Here is a 21663-nt window from a genome sequence, read left to right as displayed (position 1 = left end):
TTGATGTGGATTCATTTTAGGGTGTCACCGGTGCTGGCATCCGCTGTGTTGGAGGCCAGGGTGTTGGTTAAGGTCTGACAGCAGTGGCAGGAGAACTGGTCGTGGGTCGTGTTTGGCAAGGCCTGTTGGCAGTCTCTGAGTTTTCTGGGGTTTAGTCAATGGAGGGTGGCTGTGCTGTAGGATTGGGTGTCTCGAGATCCAAGGTTCATGGCGCTGGTCGCGGTCAGGGTGCAGATGGGCACAGATGGACCTGCCTTAGGCACACCTTCGGCGCAGCAGGGGCGCACGTCTGCTGCGGGACCGCACAGCGGCCACCATTAAGTAGTTGAGGGGGAGGAACCATCAGCTGGCCTGGCAGGTGGGAATGGGCGAGGACAGGGGTGTGGGGGCGCTGGGGCAGCAGTGGTGGGAAGCAGGAAGCGCGGGCTCAGAGAAGCCAAAAAACAGATTTGAAAGGGAAAAACAAGGGGAAACTAACTGATGTAATCATGGTATGTATCCTCAGGGGGTGGGAGGGTGGGGAGGACTGCTCCAAACATGGTGCAGGGCATGGGCAATTTGGCATGCCCACTCAAGTGCGCAATGACTGTGTGGTTGGCCTCACAAAGCAGTCATGCACACTTCCCTGTTTGCAATGCAGGCTGCATTACAGCCTGCGTGTAGAACATGCATCCCCTCTGGCCCCTGGCTGCATGACTTGTCCCATTGCCAATTACCAATCCCTACTTCCTTTTCATGGAAGCAGACGCAGACGCAGAAGAGCAGGAGCTACGAAGACAGAGGACCTGGCTTCAAGGTAAGACTTCCCTCATTTACATTTTTACGACACCCGCTCACACAGATATCCCTGCATCCATGCTCCATCCGGTGTACTTTCCAGCGTTTACCACCTCACAGCTGTCCAACAATCCCCCAGCACTGCTCACTGGCGGCCCATGTGGGCCCATTCACAGCAGGCATACCACTTGTGTGCCGAAGGCACATACTTAGTTGTGACACATGCAATAACATTGCATTCCATTCCAATGCATACTAATACAAAGCACATAGCAACCGAGGAGTAGGTGTTGCATAGCGGAAACATAAATATCACTTTCCCCACTTCAGTGAGTGCAACCGAAAACTAACCTTTTCACCTCAAACCCAACTGTGAACCCTAGAATTCCTTTTTGATCCCGCAAAACACACCCCAAAATCAAAAATGTACCCAAATGCACACCCCAAATTTCATATTTTTCCCCAAAACACCCCCATAATTTCATATTTTACCCCAAAACACCCCCCCCAATTTTCATATTTTACATCCAAAAACCATACCCACCCATAAAACTTTAAATTACCCCATTACTGACCTCACAATGCATTGTAATCAAATGCGATGGAAAGGCACCTGCGTTGTCGTTGTTAACGATGTACTGCCTGCATTGCAATAGTCATCTCCCATGCCGAAGGCAACCCATAGGCTACGCCGTTTGCGTCCGTCTGCCCATGGACAGCGCTCAGCACCAAGGAACCTTCCTCTTGGACACTCCACCGCTATGATACCAGCACCCTCACCTCCATCAACCCTGGATGCCACATCGCCTGCCAGGATCAGCCTTTGCTCCGGACATTGCCATCCCCATCAGGGATGGCTGCAGTATCACCCACATAGGAGCACCCCGACCACCTCCCAGATATATTCTGTATGCTTTTGCGCTTATGATTCATATCTTGCATGATAATTAATGTTCCTATTTGTGATTCTTACACACTGTATGAAGATTTTTAATTGCATTGAGGTGTCAACTAAGGAGCAAGGAAACCATTTGTCTGGCCTTGTAATTTAATTATAAAAATAATTTAAACTAAACATTTGAATGAAATAAATCCCTTGAAGGCACACTTACCCTATCAGTCCAGTGAATACAGCGCATCCATACTGTCGCAAGAAGGGCGTAGTGAGAAGTGTTGCTACGCTGTCTTGTTGTAGCGCTGCAACACTTTTCAAGACTGAGGCCCAGGAATGCACACTATCTTATTGATGGTGCACATTACTGCACTGTAGTTTTGTCGCAGTGCAGCGCTGCAACATTGCTTGCAGCGCTGTCCAGCACCAAAGCCTGCTGAGATGATACTCCAAGTTATCCCCATTTATAAGACCAGCTATTTTCTGGTCTTAAGTAACTGGCTCTAACTGCACTGAGAGACCGTTTTTTTGGTCTTCAGAAGTTCAAGGTTCCCCTTGTGAATATGGAGTAGTGGTGTTTGCACCTCTCGTGCATATAATTATCGCTAACAGAAGTGGCGATCTTTACAACGTACGTTTTTGCCTAAAAACTGTTGCTAACCACTGTTAGCGACAGCTTGGTAAGAGGGCGATAAAATGATTGCCGCATTAGCCGAAAAAAAGTGCCCCATACTTTGTAGACAAGTTGACGCTGTATCTGGTCTCCTGTGAAAGGTGTCCGATGCCATCCTATCACTGACTACCACATTCCTGGTAGTCCATCTACTTCGACACTGGAATCATCTTTTTGTTATCCCTTTCTTTGCACAGTCTCAGTTGCCTTGGATCAAACCACTCGGGTCCGATTTAGGTTTTCCCTAATAGGCATTTTAGGACATTTTTGCGCTGTCATTGTTCAATAGGAAAGGTTTTGTCATTTCACTCCTAATGTGTAATTGCAATTCCTATTCATGTTTACAACCAAAACCATTTTTAATGAGTACCGTAATGTTTTCCAACGTGCATTGCAATTAATGTCATACTTTTAAGATGAATTATTAAAATGAATTTGAAATAATTACCATTGCTTTTTCAATTGGCTTTTTAACACCTTGAATTGATTATTGTGTCATAAAAATTAAAACGATATTCCTATCAAATTGTAATTGACAAAGACATTGTGGGTTTTCTTGCTCAGTCTTTTCCCCTCCACCAGAAGAGAACCTCTGTTTCAAACAGTGTGCTTGCAACATGTCCCCATGCACAACATAGCAGCAGACACATTATTCATTCTGCTATTCTACCACGAGGGTGACGTGAGCTGCTGGCTACACACGGATCTCTGAGAACAATTAAAAACCTTCTATGCTACTCTCTCTAAAACACAAATTTGTGACCTAAACGTTGTACACTATGCTCTGGTGTAGACATATTAATCATCTGCGCCGATTTACGGTGCTTCAGCCCGTGGCCAGATATTGCTTAGGATGTCTTTTTACCACTAACGTTGACTGAGTACTTTACCATGAAACGAGCTGCATACACATTTATGTCTGCAGCAGGTGCCTAACCCCCACTTCTACATTTGGAACAATCAACCCGTTCATAAAACATGCGGTAGTCATATCTGCAATGAGATTTGCAATAAACTATTGGGATAAAGGGACTTAGGCCAGACTGTGTCCTAGTTATGTGGGAGCTGGTATATCTGCCATATGCCTCTCAAAAGCGCTGACGCTGGAGAAGAGTGGGATGTGGGACACAGAATATTGCATGTGGAGGAGGTGTCGGAGAAGGTTAATATGAGTTGCTGTATCCTGTAACAGAACCCTGCAAGGACTTTCTTAGATTGGATGCAAAAAATATCATTATTAACCTTCTTCACAGCTACTTTGTTCTAAAACTATAAAAAGATGTACATGCCATCAATTGCATGAGATTAAAAAAAAGCTGTTCAGTGAAGAATTGTAGCAGCGAGGACTCAGATTGGCATAAGTGATAAGACCCCTACACAGATACGGTAGTCTCCTAATTTGACTTAAAGAGGAGCTTGTGGTGCACTGCATTACCTTTCGCTTCAGTTCTTGAGGCCTACTAGGTCAAGCCTGGAAGTGCCTGCCTGATAGGTATGTGGTCCTTGAGAAAACTGTCAATGTGATGTCAACTTATACGTGACTGCAGCCACCATGTACAAATGCAAATATTTTTAGATCTGGGTGTCCTTTACCAAGCATCATGGCTGTAGTGTCTTGCGAGTAAGAAATTATGGAAACCTTTGGGCTCCTGACAGGCTCCATTGAACTGTGATGTAAGTGTTAGAGCGGAATGCATTGAAGGCTAGTTTGGAATGCCGAGTTTGCAGTTACACGCAGACAAATAAAGTTGTGTAAAACTAAGCTATGTGTGTGGCACAGTCGTTAGTAGGTACCTTGACTTGGGAGGACTCTGCAACTGGTGATGAGTTAGGGATAAGTAATCCAAAGAACGAAGTGCTCTGCCGTGGTCCAAGCAAACTGCTCGTTCATGCCATGTGTGTTGCAGTCAAGGTATAGAATTGTTGCTTAAAGCATGTGGAGTTAAAGTGCAACACCATTCACTGTAAAGTAGCTGAAAACAACAAAATTATTGGAAATAAATTTACATATCGTGATCAAGAACCTGCTGGTCAGAACCTGCATCAAGGTAATGCGCTGCTACGCATTGCACAGTCACGAATATCCGGAGCGTTAATGCTAAAGGCAGTTACAACCAGGTTTTCAAAGAGCAGCTATTGATTATCACAAGTGGCAAGATAACACAACAATGTGAAAGTGGTGAAGACAATGTGCAGGCATAGAGAAGTCAAAGAATAAAACAGTTGCAGGATGTATACCGCAGTTGCCATCTGAGGTCACGGCCCCACGGGGCAGACCAAGTGTGATTGTGACCGGCGGCTTGAAAGAAGCTGATGCCATTGAACCTATCATGCGGTGCCCCGCGCTTAGTTGTTTAACCCGTTGGTCATACTGGAGACATTACCACGCCTCCCCTCAGAACTGTACAGTAGAAAACTACCCCTGACAGCCAACAGGATCTACAAGATCTAAAAGTGGTGGGAAAACAACAGGATTAGCTACAGAGAGGGTCTGGGCAAGCAACTTCGGATGGATCCCAAGTGGTGCACCCAAGAACTCAAATGGGCAAAAAAACAGCAATAAACCGGTTTATCTACAAGTCTCATTTGTCAGACATATTCAGCAACCAAAAGTGGCTGCAGCTCTTGGAACTAAGGGCCATATGTATCAAGCTAATTAGCATTCGCAAAGGCCGAAATTCTGCGAATTTTGGCCTTTGCGAATGTTAATTAGCAAAATGGTATGTATGTAACATGTTTGATGCAAAATAAGGAATCACAAAATTTGCTATTCCTTATTTTGCGATTGCACTTAAGGAATCGCAAATTTTGCGATTCCTTAAATGCAATGTATCAAAGAAAAAATATTCAAAAAATGCCCATAAGGATTCGCAAATTACCACCAACTAGTTGGTGGTAAGTTGCGAATTCTTTTAAAAAAGTTTTTTCAAAAAAACCAAAGGTGCCATATGACGCCCATACATGCCCTTAGGGCATGTATGTGTACCATATGCCCCCAAATGTCATTTTCAGGGGTGCAGCAGGGTGTTCTTGAGACACCCCTGCACCCTTGAAAAAATTCCTAATTTGTGATTAGCAATTTGCTAATCGCAAATTAGGAATGGTAAGGAATCGCTATAAAAAAGCAATTTTGTACATACATACCATTTTGCGAATTCTAAATAGCGATTCCTTAAAAATCGCTGTTTGGAATTCGCAAAACGGAACTATGATACATATGGCCCCAAGTCTAAAACCAGTATCACGTGCCGGTCGCCGACCCACTAGCTCGTCAGCTCTTCATACTTCTGTCCTTCCTATTATTCAAATACCACTGGAGGCCTTCCTGCTGGTTATTGTACTGAAAAACGTACCTATCCAGTCAAATGGGCAGTTGGAGATGGAAGCCCAACTTAAAAACAAGGTTATGCATTGGCTATGTACATCTTTGGGAAATCTGAGTAGAATACCGCCTCAAACAATATTATTACTGTTCAAAGGGTTCAATGGTTAGGCACTGTGCCAAAAGGGGAGCAGACTCATTGCATCATTATCAACTTCATTAATGCTCGGATAGTTGGCTTCATCCTGCACAGACTTCTTTACAACATCGATAACCAACGTGTGGAAGCAGTTCCACTTAGCTTTTTTTTATAGACTTAACACTATGAAATATCCACTTTAATTCAGAGAGTTATTTGGTCTCTAGTCAACAATCCATCACTCACTTGTTTCCAACTTATAACCGTTTCTCATCACTGGCTGGTGTTGATTGACTGAAACTCGCAGTTTCCGACATGAATCAAGACAGTAAGGTTTACACCGACGCCTAACATTATTGTATCATCAAGAGTCCTCGCCCAGAATAGCTGTCTCGTATACTCACAGCGCCCAAAAGTCCCAGCATATAGACAACTTAACACCAGAAACAAATAATAACAAAATAATTCCTTCAAAATCGCTATTAAGAAATCGCAAAAGGGTATGTTGATACATATGTCCCATGGTCATTGACTCACCGTTTTCTCAGATTTAGGGCCATATGTATCAACATACCCTTTTGCGATTTCTTAATAGCGATTTTTAAGGAATCGCTATTTAGAAATCGCAAAATGGTATGTATGTAGAAATTCGCTTTTTTTTGCGATTTCTTAAAATTCCTTAATTGTCATTAGCAAATTGCTAATCGCAATTAAGGAATAATTTCCCATTCATTTCTATGGGCCTGGAGGCCCATAGGAATGAAGGTGAAATTATTCTCAATTTGCGATTCGCAGTTTGCTAATCGCAAATTGAGAATAATTTCAAGGGTGCAGGGGTGTCCAAAGGACACCCTGTTGCACCCCTGAAATAAGCATGGGTGCACATGTGGAGCACATACATGCCCTAAGGGCATGTATGTGCATCACATGGCACTTTGAAAAATGTGAAAATTGGCATTTTTCAAGAAATTTGCAAATTACCACCAACTAGAAGTTGGTGGTAATTTGTGATTCCTTAGGGACAATTAGCATATTTTTTTTTGCATCATACATTGCATTTAAGGAATCGCAAATTTTGCGATTCCTTATTTTGCACCACATTTTGCTTAATACATTCCATTTAGCAAATTCGCATTCGCAAAGGCCGAAATTGTGAGAATTTCGGCCTTTGCGAATGCGAATTTGCATGATACATGTGGCCCTATATGTATTAAACTGGCGACAATGCCCTTGATAAGCCTAATTAACTTTTATCATAATAACTTTGATGCAAATGATTGCACTATCATAGATTTCTTGGGATCAGTGCTTAACCCCTTCGATGCGGATGACAAAGCCAGCTCGTCATGGGCGTTACCTGCGCTACGCGGATGACGAGCTGGCTTTGTCACAAACCGCGCATTTTTGAAATTCCAGCGCACAGCGGGAAAACACGGTAGCGCAGTAGCGGTTAACAAAGTACTTGAGAGTGTTTTAAGGGATTTTTATATATTGTGGGGGTGGGGGATTTTAACACAAAATTGTGTCGACATACTAGCGATCTTGTTTGTGGCCTATGGGAGACTGACTCTCCGGATTTTACAAATTTCCATCATAGTCCTTGTGGCTCTGCCATAAATACTCTTTTGTCTACACACAATTTATTGCAAACTGTTGATTTGTTATGAGGTTCGAGCGATAGACAGGTTTCCTCTATGGGGAGAGACGCTGGGAGCCTAATTCACTATATTGCCATCTCACTAAAGATTAGAAACAGTATAATAGATTATGTCATTCTGTCCACCAAAATGAGCGATCAATACTCACAAGTTATCTAAAACTGGGACTAACACCCTGTGCAGCTACAAAGAGCAGATTATTCTAAAAACAAGGACTTAAGCATAGTTTAGCAGAGGTACACTCAGAGGAGCTTCTAAGGCAGGTGCTGGGAAGCTATGAGAGTGAAATTGATATTGGTCTTGGTTGTCATATCCCCTCAACAAGAGTTGTTGAGGCAAACTTAAATATTTGTGGGCGTATATTTGAGCAGTTAACAACAAAACTATCAACACCCGAATAAGGCCAAGAAGTGGTTTCACAGACATTGTACCAGGGCACACATACACAACACAAGGAAGCATTGAAAGTCTCACCTAGGGACATAAGGCCTGATGTACGACCAGTTTTTGCATGCACAAATGGGTTTGAAACCTGTTTCCGCATGCAAAAACCTGCATGGTCAATGTACAAACACTATTTTGCGAGTCGCAAAAAATGCAACTCGAACATTAGTGTATTGCGACTCGCTATTAGGAAGGGGCGCTCCCTTCCTAATAGTGAGTCCCTAGCCATGTATGAATGTTTTGTGACCACAATTGTGGTCTCAAAACACTTGCAAATTACCACCCTCTTCAATAGGTGGTAATGGAGTCGCAAATGGAAAGGGTTAACTAGAGGATCCCTTCCCCTTTGTAACTATCTCCAAAAATATTTTTACGTTTCATTTTTTTTTTTTAAATGCATCTCGTTTTCCTTTAGGGAAAATGGGCTACATTTAAAACTGCTTCCTTTAAAAGCAGTCTGGGACATGGTGGTCTGCTATGCCTGCTAAGCCCAGCAGGCCACCATCCCTGGGATGGCCAGCCATTCCCAATGGGGTCGCTAATTGCGAGTGGCTCATTAATATTCATGAGCCTCGCATTTTGTGACCCCATTGGGTATCGCTAACAGTGTCTCTGACACTGTTGTACATTTGTTTTTGCCACTCGCAAATTGCGACTTGCAAAAGAAAATGGTCTTACATCTGGCCCTTGGTGAACAAACAAAAGATGAAAACATATGCTGACCAAAGACGATGTGCGAATAACTTTATCTTTGGAAAGGAGATCTAGTGCTTGCACAACAGATGCAGAGAAGAAAATCTGATTCTCCATTTGATACGGAACCTTTTCAAGTGGTTTCTACCAAGGGACACATGCTGACTGCCGAGCACCCGAGGAAGTCTATTACATAAGCCTCTTCTCACTTTAGGACTTTAGCTAATTGTTCATCAGATCTAATTGTTGAAGGAAAGACTTTGACTGAATCATCAGTAATTGTTGTTATCTCTGCACCACTGACACAGACCCTGAATATTGGTGATGACCATTCACAGTTTCCGAGTACAAGAAAAGGTCGTACAATTAAAGCGCCAAAATCATTAATTGAACAGATTTGATGTACATGTCTGTTTATCTATATATTTTTTAAACATTTCTATGTGCTTTATTTAACCAAGGTGGAGATGTAGTGTCTTGCGAGTTAGAAATGTTGGAAACTTTTTAGCTCCTGAGTGACTCTGTAGAACTGTGACATAAGTGTTAGAGCAAAATGCATTAAAGGCTGGTTTAGTATGTTGAGTTTGCAATTACATGCAGAGGAATAAAGGCGAGTAAAACTAAGCTCCGAGTGTGGCATAGTCATTGGCAGGTACCTTTCCTGGGGAGGACGCTACAGCGGCCTTCACAGTTTCAGGCAGATTTAGCCCTGGATAGCGGGTCCTTTGAAGTTCTGACTTGACAGAGAAGGGACCTGCCGTTCATCAAGTAATTCTCCTCCCACAAAAACCCAAAAAGGGGTGAAAGATGCAATTTTTGTTTTGACCATAGTGAGAGAAATACCTTCAAGTACCAAATCATTAAACCTTCATTGCATTATGTTCAATTTTCCAACACCTTAAAAGACATAAAACTTTTACTGGGTACATGGTTTATAGTGTGTTGGTTGTGGTTGTGAAATATGGGACACTAGGTGAGGTGCACATGGCTTGCAGACCTGGTAAAGGCATGGTGCAACAAATTGTACTGGGCATTAAGAGTGAGGTGTTGGAGAAAGTGTGAGAATAGATGGAGTAACAAGGGCTGATGAAAATACTTACTATGTTTAAGAGTGGGCATTATAAGCAAGGAGCAGCAACTGGTGTTCAAAAACCGGATTCGTGAGGGTAATAACTGCATGATTTCTACTTAAGAACAACTGGGCTAACTCCCAGGAGGCACTGTTTGGTTTATTTAATTATTTATTTGTGTTTTTATATAGCGTGGACATGGCCCGGAAACATCAGAGGGCTCTACAAGAGTAAAGTTACCAACATTCCCAACTGGAGTGCATTAGAGATACAACATAGAAAAAATTACAAACAGACATACGAGAAACAGCGGAAGATAATGGGCCCAATTCACAGAACTAACTTAAGACAAAATCCTAAACTTACTACCATTTTGGCATTCACAGAAGGCACTTACTCATTTTGGTATTCACAAAAGGCACTTACTCATTTCGGTATTCACAGAAGTTAGGAGTCCTAACTTTAGGACACCAAAATGCCTTCTGTGAATACCAAAAGTCTTAAAACTAGGATTTTTCTCAGTTTAAGAGTAGTAAAGTTAGGACTCTTAACTTTAGGACTCCTAAATGCCTTCTGTGAATACCGAAAGTCTTAAAGTTAGGATTTTTCTCATTGTAGGAGCAGTAAAGTTAGGACTCCTAAACTGAGAAAAATCCTAACTTTAAGACTTTTGGTATTCACAGAAGGCATTTAGGAATCCTAAAGTTAGGACTCCTAACTTTAGGACTCGAAAACTGAGAAAAATCCTAACTTTAAGACTTTCAGTATTCACAGAAGGCATTTAGGAGTCCTAAAGTTAGGACTCCTAACTTCTGTGAACATCGAAATGGGTAAGGGCCTTCTGTGAATATCAAAATGGTAGTACGTTTAGGATTTTGTCTTAAATTAGTTCTGTGAACCGGGCCAGAGTATTCAATCCTAGTGTCTTTCAGAGCGAAGAGCTTTGAGATCCTTTTTGAAGGTAGAATGACACATGGTCATAATAAGGTTCAGAGGGAGGGATGTTTTATATTCTTGTTGCGCTATCTTCGAATGAATAATTCATGTATCACACTCATTTGAATGTGAGAGGGCTCCAGGAGAAGGGATTGAGTATTTTTTCAACCCTGTTTTTTGCTTGAAAGTTTCAATTTTCTGTTAGGTATGGGACAAGGAAAAGCATATTGGCTTGGTGCAGGCAGTTTTAAAATGGACTCTGTCCTCTACCGTCAGCTATTGAAGGAATAGCAGAACACGAGGCCACTTACCGGGGGCTGGGAGGAAGCCCTACTGCGAAGCCGCCACCGCCAGGAGTCATCAGCTGCAGGTTTCAGCGCCGCCGCCCCGGGACCACAACTCCCGGCTGCCACAGCGGCGGCGCTGCTTGAGTGACGCACTACAGCGCCAGGAGGCGCCATAAACAGCGCTCTGCCCGGCGGAGCAGGGGGGACACGAGGCCACTTACCGGGGGCTGGGAGGAAGCCCTACTGCGAAGCCGCCACCGCCAGGAGTCATCAGCTGCAGGTTTCAGCGCCGCCGCCCCGGGACCACAACTCCCGGCTGCCACAGCGGCGGCGCTGCTTGAGTGACGCACTACAGCGCCAGGAGGCGCCATAAACAGCGCTCTGCCCGGCGGAGCAGGGGGGACACAAGGCCACTTACCGGGGGCTGGGAGGAAGCCCTACTGCGAAGCCGCCACCGCCAGGAGTCATCAGCTGCAGGTTTCAGCGCCGCCGCCCCGGGACCACAACTCCCGGCTGCCACAGCGGCGGCGCTGCTTGAGTGACGCACTACAGCGCCAGGAGGCGCCATAAACAGCGCTCTGCCCGGCGGAGCAGGGGGGACACGAGGCCACTTACCGGGGGCTGGGAGGAAGCCCTACTGCGAAGCCGCCACCGCCAGGAGTCATCAGCTGCAGGTTTCAGCGCCGCCGCCCCGGGACCACAACTCCCGGCTGCCACAGCGGCGGCGCTGCTTGAGTGACGCACTACAGCGCCAGGAGGCGCCATAAACAGCGCTCTGCCCCGCTTCGCGGGACGCAAGCGGGACGCCCGGGGCGAAGCCCGGGCAAAGGGCGGGCCCTCTGTGGCCCTCAGAGGCACAAAGAGGACGGGACGGGCCACCACTCTTGGTTCCATCATAGTATAAGGTACAGTCAGGTTCTATCCTTTTAACCTCTATCGCTTTGAACAAATTACTGTTGTCGTCCGGATCCAGCCTACAAACTATAATGTCCATCTGGGAAGAGCTGAACGACCTCTGTGGCACAAACTATATCCCAGATCTTATAACAGCCCCCATAGAGGCTAGAGACACTGATTTAGTATATTTTTCTCCCCAGGCATCTCCCGTTATAACCCTCTCTCCATCCAATAAATGCAGCTCCTCTCTACTTGTTCCCAACCCAGTCTCTTTTATGCTGGATAAAGCAGAGACTCGAGCAAATGATTCCGCATCCCCCCTTCAAGTGACCCTCCTGGCCCAATTAGAGCGACTGCTCATCACTGCTCTATCTCCATTGGTAGCAAAAATAAATGACTTGGGAGACAGGTTGGCCAGAATCGAAAAAACTGTAATTGGGTCATATCCATCAACTGGTAATACTGTTACCCCCTCTAATATCCACCATAACACCCGTGAAAGGTCTAACAATGCTCCCAGGAAAATTGAAACTTGCACCTCCCCTTTGATACCACCCACTCATACTGGAAAAAAAGCGACTTGTAATCATGAACATGCCCCACATAGAGCTCATATGATCCCCCCAGAGAGAAGACGTCGCATTGATTTACCCCCCGAAGCTGCCCCATACGTCACTGTTCTCTCTGGGGTCCCCCCTCTCAGTCCGGGCAAACGCGAGCTACACCAGGACCTACTCAACAAAGCCATTTTTTGGCTCAAAAACAATAGATCATTACCATCTACACTAGACGGCGGGATAATGAGCGTCAGAAGAGTGGGGTGGCTTGGTCATCTACCCAAAAATGTTTCGGGGGACCTGATCTTAATTAAATTTAAATATAGGAACATTGCCCCCTATTTGAGATCTACCAAACCCAAACTTGGAGATGGTTCCATCTGTATCTGGGACCTGCACGATTTCTATCCTGGTCCCCGAGCACCGAATCACCATAACATCGGGTGAAACAGGGGGGATTCTGTGTATCTTGAGTTTTTTCTTTGAATAGCAGTTTTTGTTAATCTATTTTAGTTGGGTTTAAATCAATTCATATTTTAACTATGAAATGTATTGTTGAGATATTTTTGTATGAAATGCATTTCATTCTGCTGCTTTTATGGTTTTTAAACTAAAAAGCCGAATAAAGCTTATTTTGATCCTTTGATCCTTTGAATAGCAGAATAAAAGTGCAGGGCAGGACAAACCTCTGGGCATTTTCCTGATGGGCTGGACCTCTTGCAGGTTGGTTTCGAAGGCTCAGGTCTTCTCCTGGTACCTCTGATACTTTCTCCAGCTCTCTGAAGTTAATTTAATTATGCACAGGGTGTCTCGAAAAGAGAGAAAGTTGAGAGTGGGAGGGAGATAGAAAGAAACCTGAAGGGTTATGAATGCAATAAAATGCATGCTTCATAAGATGTATAACGGTACGTTTATTACATGAGAAGAAATACAACCAGCAGGGCAGCTAATGAACCAACAACTGCCCCGCAATTCATACTCTGCACTCTACATTCCACCCATCCTTATTACATCACACATTTCAAATAATCTTCCCAGCTAGACCCAACTAAACCATACAGAGAGGAAGAGGAGAGAAGAAAAAAGGGAAAATGGATGGGTGGAAAGCAATAGATTGCATGAGGAGAGGAATGAACCAGGGCTGGTTTGGCCATTTTTGCTAGGGCTGCTTTTGGTTCACAAGTCCGGCATTGTAGGAGTGGCAAGGTCAGATTTCTTGCAACCATAACAAAGCGAACTGCAGTACGTAGAACTGCTGTGAGTGGACCAACGTGAGCTTTGGGGATGCCTGATACAAGTGAGATCACATAGTCAAGTCTGAAGAGTACCAATGCCTGTACAACTGATTTTAAGTCTGGTTCCAGAATCAGCTGCTTGATCCCCCAGAGTAGCATTAGTTGTAACAGGGCACTTGGCTACGGCTGGGATACAACAATGGGGGCTCAGCCAGCTGTTGCGGGGTAAGCCAAGTGACTTTGCAATCTGAGCTATGGAGGGTTGGCACTCCAAGGCAGTAAGGAATTTTTCCAAGCTTCTTTTCCAGAAAAAGTTCAGGATATTTGTAATGGTTTTATCTCAATATTCAAATAATCAGCACAACTAACATTTATTGAGTCAAACAATCTCTTAGATGCAAAATATTTTGGGTTTTGAAGTGATCACAGTATGGAAACAGTTCTTATTGTGGCCACCGAAGAAATCAGACCCATATTAGACCCATCTGCCACCTTTGACACGGTTGATCATAACTGTTTGATCAACATGTTAAAGGTACTAGGGATAATGGATGCAGCTTTGGCTTTGCTTCAGTCTGTCTTAACCAACATACCACAAATTGTAGCTCCTGGTAATTTTGAATCTGAGCCGTATATACATTGCCCTGTGGTGTGCCTCAGAACTTGTCCTTGAGTCCTACACTCTTCAATGTATTATTACACCACTGCCCATTTTAATCAAATCCTTTGAGTTTTCATTGGTGTCTTGCTCAGAAGAAACACAAATAGTTGAATAATATGCAAAAAAGACCTTTCGAGACTGTATGCTAGCAGTTAGCAGTTAGCAATTGGAAGGGTAACCATTGCTTGAAGTTAAATTCCTCCAATTAAATCAGCTTTATTCGATTAAAAGAAATAATCATAAAAGAACAATACAGTTATGAAATTCCTCTAAAATAGAGGGGATGCTCTTTGGAAAATTATACCTCCTCCTGGTCTTCATTGTGCTCCCCTGAAGAACTGGGAATTTTGCTAGCTCCTAAGAAAAAAGTTAAAAATCTGGGAGTCATCTTAGATAGTAAACTGACCTATAAAAAGTAGGTCTCAACAGATATTTCTTTCTCTAACTTTGCCTTAAAAATAAAAATAAGGGGGCATATTACCAATCTATAGCGATAATTATCGCTAAGCTTGGTTAGCGGGCATTAAAATATCGCCGCGCTCCGACGATTTTTACCGCTGAGATACCTTGATATTATCAAGGTTTATCTCAAAAGCGGTAAAAATCGTGGGTAATGCATGAATATCGCTGTAAAATCAGCGATATTCATGCATTATCGTGACAATGCTCTTAGCCATGTTATCCACTTTCCATTGGATAACATGGTTAAGAACTGCTCTGGGCAGGCGTTAGCTTTTGGAGATAATCGCGCTTAGCGCGATTATTTCCAAACGTTGGTAATAGGGGATAGCGATGTTAGCGACTGTTTCCAGTCGCTAACATCTTGGCACGCCCACTCTGCATGTCATTAGCGATAATCATCGCTGACATGCAGAGTGGGCCCCTAAATGCCCGCTATCGCCTATTAGCTGTCGCTAACTGGTGTTAGCGACAGCTAGGTAATAGGGCGATAATGCCCTTGGTAATATGCCCCAAGATTTCCCAACTACTCCCCATTGAGCTTCTGAAGACAGTAGTCATTGAATTTGTCCTATCCCATATTGGCTACTGCAATGGCCTGTATCTGAACCTACAAAAAAGCTTGGATTAGCAGACTGCATATGCTGCAAAATGCAGCTGGCAAGAAGTTGCTGAATCTTCCAAAATTTCATTCTGCTACCCACGCACTTAACAAACTTCACTGGCTTCCGATTGAAAAATGTGGCATATTCAAAGCCCTATGTATAGAATTCAAGGCCTTGCGTGGTTCTGGTCTTGACCACCTATAGCATAATTTAGAGTGGTACTCCCCTAGAAGAATGTTTCGGGCTAGTACAGCAAGGAATGTGATGCTTCCCTCCCACAGGCATTCTACCTGGGGAGGCAGTAGCTTTCTCAGTGGCACAGACCTACAATGGAACACTTTTCCCTTGAGTATCAAATCTGCTTCGACTCTTATGACATTCAGGGAATCCTTAAAGACTTGGCTTTTCTGCTATTAATCAGGGCCCTTCAGAGATTAAAAGAGCTAGCGCTGAGACGCTTCAGTGCATAGGATCACTTTACAAAACTGCATATCAAGTCAAGCTAGTAAAGATAGGTTGGCTTCTTTAGAGGTATATGAAGGAATTTTGTTTTCGCATTGGTTTCTTTCACATGCTTTAGTTTGAGGAGGTGAGTTGACATCTGTTGGAAATTGGGCTATTGGTTGAGAAAATTGGATCTCTACTCAAGCAACAACTACAGTCCTTGTTAAGGTGAACCACAAAAGTCCTTAAATTAACCTGTGCTTAACATTCTGGTAGCTTGTTACAAAAGAAGTCATGCTTGAGTTAGCAACAATGTGTAAATTATTTATGCAGTACTCAAACAGTAAAAAGGTGAACACACAACACAAGAAAAATTCATCACCAATTTAGATAAATAGAGTAAAATGTAAACATGTATTTGATGCCAATATAGCAAAAATCCAATCAGTAGAACTGGAGGTATGAATTTTTAAAGTGTGAAGTGAAAAATAGTGGCTTAAAGACCAACCCACCAATTACAGTCATCAAGTCATGTAACACTGGGGCAAAGTCAAAAGTTATAGATTCACACAGTGGATTATGCCTTACCTTTGGATTTAAAAGACATTTTGAAGAAAGATATCTAAATCTAAGACGGTAAAGTTCAGAGGGGCAAAGAAGGCCGTGGTTTCCTAAGTCAAAAATTTCCCACAAGGACAAAGCTACAAGCTGTAGTCTATGAGGGCTCCGTGAGGCAAGTTACTCCTTCTGTGAGGAGCCACCAAACAGAATTTGCTTTTGCGCAGAAGAAATAGTGGGACCTACTGTGAAGTCAGGCTGACTGGCTATGCACTTTGGGTAGATCAGCAAGCAGTTAGGTTTGAGTATGCTATTTCAAAGATTTTAGGTAGGCATAGCGACTAAATACACAAAGAGCCACTAACGGTTATCTGGTCATTCAAGACCATATGAAAGTCGCAAGTTCTCGCCAACCATGGGGGAGCACAGGCCAGATACAGGGACCAGGTTAGTACCATTGTCATTCTTGTATAGAAGATATGTGCTGAACTAATCAATAAACGGAAGCAGATAAAAGTGATTAGCAGTATAAAATAAATTGTTCCACCATCTTAGTAAGATAAGGTATAGATACGCATATATATCTATATATTAAATGAAAACGAAAATAAAGCTCTCACTCAGGGGTTATTCCTCTAGCTAGTTGTTCATTCCCATTAGACTTTCAACTGCGTAACTGGAATAAACAACTACCTATAGAAATATCCCCAGAGTGAGCACTTTATTTTTGCTTTCAGTGAATTACTATGTCCGGTGTGCTCCGCCGGCTATAGAGCTCCAACTACCCCAGGGGTTGGGAGAACAGAAAGAGCAAAACTGTGATGTACCAAGCTGAAAGATGAAATGTTGGTGAGACTACATAAGGAAGAGGAAATTATTAAAAAGAGGAAGGCGTTTAAGTTCCAACGTGATAAAACAGACTATCAGGGAGGGAGAATATTTACATTCGCCAGGAAGTATGACGCCATTAAAGCAGCTACCTCTCTTGTTCCTCCTGTTAGTCAGGCCACACCAAATTCAGCTGCTGCTCCACACCTGGCATCTTCGGCTTCTGACCTAAGCTATATGCCTGATAGCGGTTCTGATACTGAGGCAACCAGGGGTAACGCGCGTCTGGGGTTTACCCGGTTCTCGTTGGCGCAGGAAGTGGATTGTCTGCGCCAAGACAGGCGCAAAACTTTACACCCAAGAAGAGCGTTTCAACAGAATGCAAAAGCAACAACATCAAGCGGCGTGAGCGGAGAGCAGCCTGCGCAAGACGCAAAACCGAAAAAGAAAAACTTTTCCAGGAGATGGAACAACAAAAAACAGTAGATTCAATGCTGCATTCTATCAGTGAGCCCTCAATTATCAATCTCACCAATGTTTTCCTCACTGAATCTAACCTACAAACTTTATCGCTGGGCTTATCATACAGTCCAGCCAGCAACTTTGATTATGCGAGGACCAGAATTGACCTCCTTAAGTTTATACGCAAACTCAAGTTGCAGAAACATTTCCTTTGCAGTAAATCCCAGTCTATCCCTGCTAGACCACCAGAAACAAGCATCGTGCCAGGTCTCAATGTGCATGATTTACAACTGATGCATAATTTGGAGGCACTAAGAGTTGAGCAGTCAATTTCTCAAAGCACAGAGGAACCTCCTCTTCTGAACACAGCAGGTATCACCAATTCATTTTAAACCCCGGTCCACCTTCACGCCATTGATGTTACACGACAATATTGAAATTTTTCATGATTTGACTACTAAAGAAATTAAAACTCTATATGTCAAGACATTGAAAACCACCCGTCAATATCACATACAAAACAACAAGTATGTCAGTCTAGTGAAGAAAATACAAGGGGATAGTAACATCATAGTCTGGCAGTCTGACAAAGGTGGCAACGTTGTCTTGTGGCCTCGGACATTGTACATGGAGGAAGCTCTTCTCCAATTGAATGACCCGACGTGCTACAAACGTTGTGATGCCGCCATGATGAGGAAGGCGCAGGCAGAATTTTACTCTCTTTTGATGGGATGGCATTGTTCGGGACTTTTAAGCCTGGATGAATTCAAGTTTTTAAAGAACGATCACCCAGCCACACCAGTTTTCTACCTCATCCCCAAGGCACATAAGGACGCTGAGAGATCACCTGGCAGACCCATTATCTCTGTACGCTGTGGTCTGCTGGAGAACACCACTGTGTATATTGATTCATTCTTACAGGAATTTGTCGGCATCTTGCCATCTTTCATACAGGACTCCGGTGATTTCCTGAGGAAAATCAATGGTGTACCTTGGGATTCTGACTATTGGCTAATAACCCTGGATGTATCATCCCTATACACTAGTATTTACCATCATGATGGGGTCATGGCGGTCCAATATTACCTGGGCAACAGACCGATACAGATGTCAGAACATAACAAGATGTTATTAGCCATGATTACCTTTTGCTTAAATAACAACTACTTTATGTTTAATAATCAATACTATCAGCAGATCAGGGGTGTCGCCATGGGGGCCTGCTTCTCTCCCAGTTATGCCTGTCTCCATATGGGCTACTGGGAGAGGCAGGTCCTCCATGATGAGCATCATGATATCTGCATTCAACATATTGTGCATTGGTATAGATATATCGATGATATATTCTTAATATGGCGGGGTTCTTATTCACAGGCTGTTGCTTTTGTGGAACTTATCAATTCAAATGCCTTCACTTTGTTATTCACGTCTAGCATCAGTCAGTCAAAAGCTTATTTTCTGGATGTAGAGATTGGGATAATCAATGGCAAGCTGGAAACCAAACTTTACAGGAAGCCTACGGCGGGTAACACTGTGCTGCACGCCACAAGTTACCATACGGCCCATTTGATACGCAGCATTCCTTATGGGGAAATGCTGCGTATCAGACGCATTTGCAGCACAGATCATCAATGCCACTTACCACAAGAGGCTAGTAAAATAAGGTTTTTGGTCAGAGGTTACAAGGAGTCTGATATAGTTAACACCATTAGAAAAGCTAATGCGTTTTCTAGAAAGGAGGCCCTTGTTCATAAGAAATGTCAGAAGGCAAGTGTGGTAGAACCTAAACAGCCTACCAGATTAATCTGGACTTATAACAAACAGCACGGGGCACTGCGTAAGATCGTTAACAAACATTGGAGCCTCATACAGAATGATCCAGTAATTGGTGAGCTTATGACACCCAAACCAGCAATAACTTTCAGGAAAGCGCGCTCCATGAGTGATGCTCTTGTTAAATCTAGCCCTGAAGTTGTTACTCCTAAAATCTGGTTGCATGCTAGCAAAGGCTTTAGAAAATGTGCCAGTTGCAAAGCATGCAAACACGGGGTCAACAAAACTGTGTTTGTCATGCCCTTTTCAGACATCCCTCAAACTATCGCCAAACAACTTACCTGCAAGACTGAGTACGCAGTGTATGTGCTGGAGTGTCCGTGTGGCCTGCAATACGTTGGGAGTACCAAGTTGCAGGTTCACAAGCGGATACTCCAGCACATCAGGGCTATCAATATCAACGATGCCGCATACCCGGTCGCCCGGCACTTTAAAGGACATCACGATAATAGAAGCGAGTTATTGCAATATTTCGTGATAGATGCCGTTGGTCCTCTGAGAAGAGGGGGCAACAGGGAGGCAATCTTACGAGCCTTAGAAACCAAGTACATCTTGGAATTAGATAGTAAGACCCCCTCTGGCCTCAATGCTACTGAGGATGATTACACATGCCTCTATCCCACCGTAAACTGTTCAACCCCATCTGTCAGCTTGGCCATATCTTTTGCGAGTCTCTGGAGGGTCATTGAGCCAGATGTCCCAGCATAAACATATGAAATGCATTTCCATTGCTGGGACTCCAAGCACCTTCACTCTGGTTCGGCCGCTGTGACCACTTGTATATATTTTAATCACACATGTTTTCAATTTCATTTTTCACTTATTTTCACTAGCAGCATAATGTTGTACACAATGGTTAGGACGCAACACAGTATATTTACTCGATAAACCAAAAGGTGGTGATGGACGGAGCGTTGACAATACAAACACTCACCCCCAGTCAACTGATCTGGGTTTAATCCATCACCGTTCTTTAGCTCACTCCGCCACCCCAGTTCAGACATGGCCATATGCAAATCAGTCTGACCCTGTGCCTCATGGGAACAGTCCAGCCCGAACTGCCAAGCCATGTCTTCCCTGGACCGGAATCAAGCTTCCCAGGACCGGTTTCTGGAATTACAGCCGTCTTCAGCCGGGCTTGCTTGACTCCAGTGGCAAAGTGAGCAAGGGACTCACGTCTGAGCATACGCTGCCAACTTAGGGTGAACAAAGAAAAACCAAAAGGTGGTGATGGACAGAGCGTTGACAATACAAACACTCACCCCCAGTCAACTGATCTGGGTTTAATCCATCACCGTTCTTTAGCTCACTCCGCCACCCCAGTTCAGACATGGCCATTTGCAAATCAGTCTGACCCTGTGCCTCATGGGAACAGTCCAGCCCGAACTGCCAAGCCATGTCTTCCCTGGACCGGAATCAAGCTTCCCAGGACCGGTTTCTGGCATTACAGCCGTCTTCAGCCGGGCTTCCTTGACTCCAGTCGCAAAGTGAGCAAGGGACTCACGTGTGAGCATACCCCGCCAACTTAGGGCGAACAAAGAAAAACCAAAAGGTGGTGATGGACGGAGCGTTGACAATACAAACACTCACCCCCAGTCAACTGATCTGGGTTTAATCCATCACCGTTCTTTAGCTCACTCCGCCACCCCAGTTCAGACATGGCCATATGCAAATCAGTCTGACCCTGTGCCTCATGGGAACAGTCCAGCCCGAACTGCCAAGCCATGTCTTCATTGGACCCGAATCAAGCTTCCCAGGACCGGTTTCTGGCATTACAGCCGTCTTCAGCCGGGCTTGCTTGACTCCAGTGGCAAAGGGAGCAAGGGACTCACGTCTGAGCATACCCTGCCAACTTAGGGCGAACATAGAAAAACCAAAAGGTGGTGATGGACGGAGCGTTGACAATACAAACACTCACCCCCAGTCAACTGATCTGGGTTTAATCCATCACCGTTCTTTAGCTCACTCCGCCACCCCAGTTCAGACATGGCCATATGCAAATCAGTCTGACCCTGTGCCTCATGGGAACAGACCAGCCCGAACTGCCAAGCCATGTCTTCCCTGGACCGGAATCAAGCTTCCCAGGACCGGTTTCTGGCATTACAGCCGTCTTCAGCCGGGCTTGCTTGACTCCAGGGGCAAAGTGAGCAAGGGACTCACGTCTAAGCATACCATGCCAACTTAGGGCGAACAAAGAAAAACCAAAAGGTGGTGATGGACAGAGCGTTCACAA

Source organism: Lissotriton helveticus, chromosome 7 (genome assembly GCF_964261635.1).
Source record: "Lissotriton helveticus chromosome 7, aLisHel1.1, whole genome shotgun sequence".
Taxonomy (NCBI): Eukaryota; Metazoa; Chordata; class Amphibia; order Caudata; family Salamandridae; genus Lissotriton; species Lissotriton helveticus.
Note: the sequence above shows the minus strand (reverse complement) of the source record.